This window comes from Oncorhynchus masou, chromosome 19, assembly GCF_036934945.1.
Source record: "Oncorhynchus masou masou isolate Uvic2021 chromosome 19, UVic_Omas_1.1, whole genome shotgun sequence".
NCBI lineage: Eukaryota > Metazoa > Chordata > Actinopteri > Salmoniformes > Salmonidae > Oncorhynchus > Oncorhynchus masou.
In genome coordinates this window covers 30559121-30567710 of record NC_088230.1, presented here as the reverse complement: position 1 = coordinate 30567710, position 8590 = coordinate 30559121, and the positions used below count along the sequence as shown (strand labels likewise).

At 43.8% G+C, this 8590-nt stretch overlaps 1 long non-coding RNA gene across 1 annotated transcript; it reads left to right on the top strand.

Annotated features, from left to right (window-relative positions):
* The first annotated feature begins 6386 nt into the window (after nt 1–6386).
* Nucleotides 6387–8090, top strand: LOC135505591 (uncharacterized). The gene is made up of 3 exons (XR_010450297.1): nt 6387–6463; nt 7003–7098; nt 7329–8090. It is a non-coding gene; the product is annotated as an uncharacterized LOC135505591 (long non-coding RNA).
* The last annotated feature ends 500 nt before the right edge of the window (nt 8091–8590 follow it).

The following is an 8590-nucleotide window of genomic DNA, read 5'->3' as shown; positions in this document are numbered from 1 at the left end:
TTCTGTTCCAGTGTTCATGTCTGTACACTACCTGTGTCTCTTGTTTTGTTCTATGTTCATTTATTTATTAAATACACACACAGTCACTCATTCCATTTGTTATACTTTTTGTGTATGCTATGCATAGCCGCGGGAAGTAGGGGTGCTGAGGGTGTAAATCAAAGTAAAACTTTGTAGTAATAAATCAAAAATTTAAACAGATTTTTTTCACAAAAGTAGTGCACTGGGCCTTTAATAGTCCTGTATTACTGGACGTATATAGCTGTCTGCAGCGTCAGTGCGGGCCAAAAGATTTGTTCATAAAACATTTAGTGATACAACCTTTGCATTATGATTGGGTTCTAAGCTCATGGTACATTTAAAAGTTATATTCTCCAAGAATAAATAGGTATTCATTGAAATTACCATTGAGCAGCATTACTTATCCCAGATTGTGCCTTTAAAATAAAAGGGTGCAGTGTTGTTCATTGGCCCAGAGAGGTCAATATTGTATAGAGCTTACTTGAGTAGTTATAGCATGACTTGTTTGAAAAAAAACAACATTCAAGGACAACCAAATTAAGTGATGTGTCGTTTACATAGCGGGGTTCGTTGTGACCTTCCTCTATACATTATACACGTTCTACTACCAGCCAATCACTGTGTTCATCAATGGTGTAGAAAGTTAGTTTAAAGTATACTGTAGCTATTGGGTGACTGGGTTGAGTGATTCTCTTGCTGAACAGTACTGTGGACTTAGGACTACATGATATGTACTTGATAGGTACATTTCCAATTTCTTCCTTCCAAATGGAAACAATTCCACAAATATGGATTATCCAGGCATAAGTGATCAGTCTGAAAGATCACCAGATACACTATATATACAAGAGTATGTGGACATCCCTTCAAATGAGTGGATTCGGTTATTTCAGCCACACCCATTGCTGACAGGTATATAAAATCGAACACACAGCCATGCAGTCTACATAGGCAAACATTGGCAGTATAATGGCCTTACAGAAGAGCTAGGTGCGGCAGGTAGCCTGGGGCAGCAGGTAGCATAGTGGTTAGAGCGTTGGACGAATCCTTGAGCTGACAAAGTAAAAATCTGTTGTTCTGGCCCTGAACAAGGCAGTTAACCCACTGTTCCTAGGCCGTCATTGAAAATAAGAATTTGTTCTTAACTGACTTGCCTAGTTAAAAAAAAAGAGCTCTGTGATTTTCAATATGGCACAGTCATTTGATGTCAAGTTTCTGCCCCTAGAGTTAACCTGGTCAACTGTAAATGTTGTTATTGTGAAGTGGAAACCTCTAGGAGCAACAATGGCTCAGCTGCAAAGTGGTAAGCCACACAAGCTCACAGTATGGGACTGTTGAGTGCAGAAGCGAGTAAAAATTGTCTGTCCTCGGTTGCAACACTCACTCCCGAGTTCCAAACTGCCTCTGGAAGCAATGTCATCACAAGGACTGTTTGTCTGGAGCTTCATGAAGCAGCATACCACCCTGCATACCACTGCTGGCTTGCTTCTGAAGCTAAGCAGAGTTGGTGCTGGTCAGTCCCTGGATAGGAGATGAGATGCTACTGGAAGTGGTGTTGGAGGGCCATTAGGAGGCACTCTTTCCTCTGGTCTAAAAAATACCCCAATGCCCCAGGGCAGTGATTGGGGACACTGCTCTGTGTAGGGTGCTGTCTTTCGGATGGGACGTTAAATTGGTGTCCTGACTCTCTGTGGTCATTAAAGATCCCATGGCACTTATCGTAAGAGTAGGGGTGTTAACCCCGGTATCCTGGCTAAATTCCCAATCTGGCCATCAAACCATCACGGTCACCTAATAATCCCCAGTTTATAATTGGCTCATTCATCCCCCTCCTCTCTCCTGTAACTATTCCCCAGGTCTGCTGCAAATGAGAATGTGTTCTCAGTCAACTTACCTGGCAAAATAACAGATAAGTGAAATAGGTTTCCATGGTCGAGCAGCTGCACAGAAGCCTAAGATCACCATGCCAAGTGTCGGCTGAAGTGATGTGAATCATGCCGCCATTGGATTCTGGAGCAGAGGAAATGCATTCTCTGGCATGATGAATCACGCTTCACCATCTGGCAGTCTGAAGGACGAATCTGGGTTTGGCGCATGCCAGGAGAACACTACCTGCCTGAATGCATAGTGCCAAATGTAAAGTTTGGTTTAGGAGGAATAATGGTCTGGGGCTGTTTTTCATGGTTTGGGCTAGACCCCTTAGTTCCAGTGAAAGGAAATCTTAACTCTACAGCATACAATAACATTCTAGACAATTATGTGCTTCCAACTTTGTGGCAACAGTTTGGGGAAGGCCCTTTACTGTTTCAGCATGACAATGCCCCCGTGCACAATGCGAGGTCCACACAGAAATGGTTTGTCGAGATCGGTGTGGAACAACTTGACTGGCTGCACAGATCCCTGACCCCATTGAACATCTTTGGGATAAATTGGAATGCTGACTGCAAGCCAGGCCTAATCGCCCAACATCAGTACCCGACCTCACTAATGCTCTTGTGGCTGAATGGAAGCAAGGCCCCGCAGCTATATTCCAACATCTTGGGGGAAAGCCTTCTCAGAAGAGTGGAGGAAGTAATAGCCACAAAGTCGGGACCAACTCTGTATTAATGCTCATGATTTTGGAATTAGGTTTTCGTCAAGCAGGTGTCCACATTCTTTTGGTAATGTAGTGTATGCCAAAACAACACTATAGGCACACACACGCACACACACACAGGCAGACAGGCAGACAGGCAGACAGGCAGGGTAGCCTAGTGGTTAGAGCGTTGGACTAGTAACCGGAAGGTTGCAAGTTCAACCCCCCAAGCTTGTTCTGTGGGTATTCTATAGCCCAGGCAGTGCTTTAGAATCACCTCAATATTTATGTTTTGTATAACATGTATATCGATATCTATCTCATCACTACGTCTAGCCTACATCAAGTAATGGAGCAAAAAATGTTCACTCTACACTGAATATACACTGAGTGTACAAAACATTAAGGACACCTGCTTTTTCCATGACACAGACTGACCAGGTGAATCCAGGTGAAAGCTATGATCCCTTATTGATGTGACTTGTTAAATCCACTTCAATCAGTGTAGATAAAGGGGAGGAGACAGGTTATTAAAGCATTTTTAAGCCTTGAGACAATTGAGACATGGATTGTGTATGTGTTCCATTCAGAGATTGACTGGGCAAGACAAAAGATTGGAGTGCCTTTGAATGGGGTATGGTAGTAGGTGCCAGGCACACAGTTTTGAGTGTGTCAAGAACTGCAACACTATTGGGTTTTTCACGCTCAACAGTTTCTTGTGTGTATCAAGAATGGTCCACCACCCAAAGGACATCCATCCAACAGGACACAACTGTGGGAAGCATTGGAGTCGACATGGGCCAGCATCTCTATGGAATGCTTTCAACACCTTGTCGAGTCCATGCCCTGACGACCTGAGGCTGTTCTAAGGGTAAAAGTGGGTGCAACTCAATATTAGGAAGGTATTCTTCATTTTTTGTACACTCAGTTTATATGGTCAGTCAATAGTATAAAACATTTAGATTGCTGATTTCTGGATGAAATCTATTGACTTTTCTATATTGTCTATCTTGACCTGAAGGATGATGAGTGTAGGACCATATCTAGTAATTTTCTCTGTCATCCAAGAAGCCTTTATTTTTGTCTTAGTAGCTAGTAACTAATTGGTCTGATGTTTATTTCATATCTCATCAGAGCCTCAGAGCGGTCAGTAAGCATTACGACCTGAGGAGAGGAGTCCAATTTACGACCAGCAACATGTTGAAAATAAATCAGTTGCCTTAATATTAATATTACTACATTTTCATACCACTTTTATCGTATTGAGCTGGTATAATACATTTGATAATGAACATCAATTTTTTATTTTTTTATTTTTATTTCACCTTTATTTAACCAGGTAGGCTAGTTGAGAACAAGTTCTCATTTACAACTGCGACCTGGCCAAGATAAAGCATAGCAGTGTGAACAGACAACACAGAGTTACACATGGAGTAAACAATTAACAAGTCAATAACACAGTAGAAAAAAAGGGGAGTCTATATACAATGTGTGCAAAAGGCATGAGGAGGTAGGCGAATAATTACAATATTGCAGATTAACACTGGATTGATAAATGGTCATGTACAGGTAGAGATATTGGTGTGCAAAAGAGCAGAAAAGTAAATAAATAAAAACTGTGGGGATGAGGTAGGTGAAAATGGGTGGGCTATTTACCAATAGATTATGTACAGCTGCAGCGATCGGTTAGCTGCTCAGATAGCTGATGTTTGAAGTTGGTGAGGGAGATAAAGGTCTCCAACTTCAGCGATTTTTGCAATTCGTTCCAGTCACAGGCAGCAGAGTACTGGAACGAAAGGCGGCCGAATGAGGTGTTGGCTTTAGGGATGATCAGTGAGATACACCTGCTGGAGCGCGTGCTACGGATGGGTGTTGCCATCGTAACCAGTGAACTGAGATAAGGCGGAGCTTTACCTAGCATGGCCTTGTAGACGACCTGGAGCCAGTGGGTCTTGCGACGAATATGTAGCGAGGGCCAGCCGACTAGAGCATACAAGTCGCAGTGGTGGGTAGTATAAGGTGCTTTAGTGACAAAACGGATGGCACTGTGATAAACTGCATCCAGTTTGCTGAGAAGAGTGTTGGAAGCAATTTTGTAGATGACATCGCCGAAGTCGAGGATCGGTAGGATAGTCAGTTTTACTAGGGTAAGCTTGGCAGCGTGAGTGAAGGAGGCTTTGTTACGGAATAGAAAGCCAACTCTTGATTTGATTTTCGATTGGAGATGTTTGATATGGGTCTGGAAGGAGCGTTTGCAGTCTAGCCAGACACCTAGGTACTTATAGGTGTCCACATATTCAAGGTCGGAACCATTCAGTGTGGTGATGCTAGTCGGGCAAGCGGGTGCAGGCAGCGATCGGTTGAAAAGCATGCATTTGGTTTTACTAGCGTTTAAGAGCAGTTGGAGGCCACGGAAGGAGTGTTGTATGGCATTGAAGGAGTGTTGTAGCTAGGCCACGGAAGGAGTGTTGTATGGCACTTATCAATGATAAGATTTTACTGGCAATTGTTATGAAACCAGTAACAAGCCTACTGATTTTGCTGCACTCGTTCTGTCTAAGGGTTCTAAGGCCTAGCTACAAGGTCTGGAACCTGACTCGTTCTGCCTAGTGGTCTAAGGCCTAGTTACATGGTCTGGAACCTGACTCATTCTGTCTAGTGGTCTAAGGCCTAGCTACAAGGTCTGGAACCTGACTCGTTCTGCCTAGTGGTCTAAGGCCTAGTTACATGGTCTGGAACCTGACTCATTCTGTCTAGTGGTCTAAGGCCTAGCTACATGGTCTGGAACCTGACTCGTTCTGTCTAGTGGTTTAAGGCCTAGTTACATGGTCTGGAACCTGACTCATTCTGTCTAGTGGTCTAAGGCCTAGCTACATGGTCTGGAACCTGACTCGTTCTGTCTAGTGGTCTAAGGCCTAGCTACATGGTCTAGAACCTGATTTGATGTGTTCATAAATGTGAGACGTACAGTAAGCATGTGTGACCAGGTTTTGAGTGCACGTACCCAGGAGACAGCCTCCTTACCTTTACATCCAGCTCCCTCTTGACCTCGTGGTCCAGGCGGATTATTATTTGTTCAGAAGGTGGCGAAGATAAACCTACAAAATAGAAAGCACTTCTAATGCTTTTAATGCTTTTTCCAACAATTTTTCTTAGCTACATCATGATAAGCAGTTCTTCAATAAACAGTGGGTAATCTGGCAACTTCATCAAAAGCATTGGCATAATAGGCTTTACTGGGGTTGTTGTTAGCTGTCTGTGCTGGGACTAGTCTCACTGTTCCCCTGGCGTCTTTCTCTCTCCCTCAGAGCAGGAACAAGAAAGCCCAAGCTAGTACCTGCTCCATGAACCACAGCCCCTGGAACCAAAGAGAGATCAGCAGTATACTCCCTCCTCCTCCACCACCCCTCTCAGATCTACATATTGCACAGACATGGCACATCTGAAGCACTGGCAACATCACCTGAAAACAGCTCCTTCTACTCCTATAATAGTCACAGCCAGCCAGACAGACAGCCAGACAGACAGGTTAGAGAATATACCATATTTCAGATGCTTTACAGATATTAGGCTAGGAGTTAAAGTAATCATCTGACCCCAGGGGAAAGGTAGGAGGGTTTCTTCAATTTCCTGCCTTCACAAAGACAGATCCAGTCACTGTGCACAGGAGGGACGTGTTTCCCTTGATGCCTAATCCTCAAGTGAGGGAAGAATCTTATTGCTTTACCATATGGCTCACCTACTGACACCATCCTCCCCCCTTTACCGTTTCTCTATTCTCAACCAGCCAGCAGTTGTGGAGATAAGCTGTGTAAGGCCAGCTACAATAGCTCCTGGAGTAATATCATCCACTCCTGGACTGAAGAGGTGAAGGTGCATCTGTGTACTGTATATAAACATATTATAGCAATGAATAGCATTTTATGTAGCTCTTTTCACCAAGGTTTCAAAACGCTTTCCATTCTGAAAGGCTAACTCACCAATCATCCACCACCCACCATTTGAAAAAACATTTGCCTTTATCATATTGATTCAGTATACATATTTCACTCTATTACAAACAAAACATACTGTTCAGGGTATCACAACAATTTGTAGGCTTCTCACAGAGCGTCATGATCATACTATAGACACGCTCTTGTAAGAGCCTGTGTCTTGTTTCTGCTCTCATGACCATCCAGATCGGCTTCTATGTCAATCACTACTGTTCTTCTCAACAGCATCATACCATATAAGATATTTCATGTATACATGAGCCACCCATTCACATGTCATTGTCCTTCTCAGTCTCTATACATTTCGTGGCTCTCCAGTACTGTCTATCCCTGCTGTACTGTGGCATGTTATGGTTCAGATAATGTGTGTGTGTTTGTGTGTGTGTGTTAACCATGTTTTCATGTTTTAAGCTCAGACCTATTTCAGTGGAAACTACACCAACCACCCCTACAAGTCATGATGCACCTGTGGAGACTGTCCTGGTGCCTGTGATAGGAGACTGTGCAGTAAGTGGCTAAAAGCAACACAATCAAACTCACATTTGTTATTGAACTCAATTACCTTTGCCAGAATTATATGATTCAAATTCCATTTGCAACTTTATCTCTTTTGTTCTTTTTGTAACACATTGCTTTTTCTGCTAATGACAGACAATAAAGTTAATCTAAGCCATTTATTTTGTTTCTCACAATCTATTTGTTTCTCTCTCTTACTCTCTGTCCCTCCCTTCCCATAGCCAGCCCCTGCCTCTATGCTAATAAGTACACCAACTGTGCTGCACACGGCCAAGCAGCCGGGGCTGCAGCAACAGTCATGTCACCTCCTGGTGTCCTGTCTCCTGCAGGACTAATCAGACGGTCTGATCAGCCAGAGTCATGTTCTGACCAATCATCCTGATAGACAACAACAATCATCCTGATAGACAACAACAATCATCCTGATAGACAACAACAATCATCCTGATAGACAACAACAATCATCCTGATAGACAACAACAATCATCCTGATAGACAACAACAATCATCCTGATAGACAACAACAATCATCCTGATAGACAACAACAATCATCCTGATAGACAACAACAATCATCCTGATAGACAACAACAATCATCCTGATAGACAACAACAATCATCCTGATAGACAACAACAATCATCCTGATAGACAACAACAATCATCCTGATAGACAACAACAATCATCCTGATAGACAACAACAATCTCCTAATAAACCTGGTCATGACTAAGGTGTCCTTCGTCCTGCAATAAATAATCATCCTTTGGTTAAGTTGTAAAATGCAATTAAGGGACAATACTTACTCTTTCCCTTTCAGGTTTGTGGCTGCTTCTCTGCTAGTCGTATAATGAAAGCAATTTCTAAACTGTTCTCAGGTGATGTAGGGCAAAGAACCTATGGTAAATTCTCCCCTGGCACCCAATGATCTTGGCAAAACAGTACGCACAGGGACAAAACTGATGACTTTATCTGAGGTGTTAGGTGAGGGATGAACCAACTGATAGAGGTCTACTTTTGGTAGGGTCCAACACGGAAAAGTAGAACTTCACATACAATGGAGTCACCCCAACAGAGCTCAACGTCAGAAAGGATGACCCCCAGGGGCCTCCCGGGTGGCGCAGTGGTTAAGGGCGCTGTACTGCAGCGCCAGCTGTGCCACCAGAGACTCTGGGTTCGCGCCCAGGCTCTGTCGTAACCGGTTGCGACCAGGAGGTCCGTGGGGCGTCGCACAATTAGCCTAGCGTCATCCGGGTTAGGGAGGGGTTGGCCGGTAGGTATGTCCTTGTCTCATCGCGGACCAGCGACTCCTGTGGCAGGCCGGGCGTAGTGCACGCTAACCAAGGTTGCCAGGTGCACGGTGTTTCCTCCAACACATTGGTCCACATTGGTCTGGGTTGGATGCGAGCTGTGTTAAGAAGCAGTTCGGCTTGATTGGGTTGTGTATCGGAGGACGCATGACTTTCAACCTTCTTCTCTCCCGAGC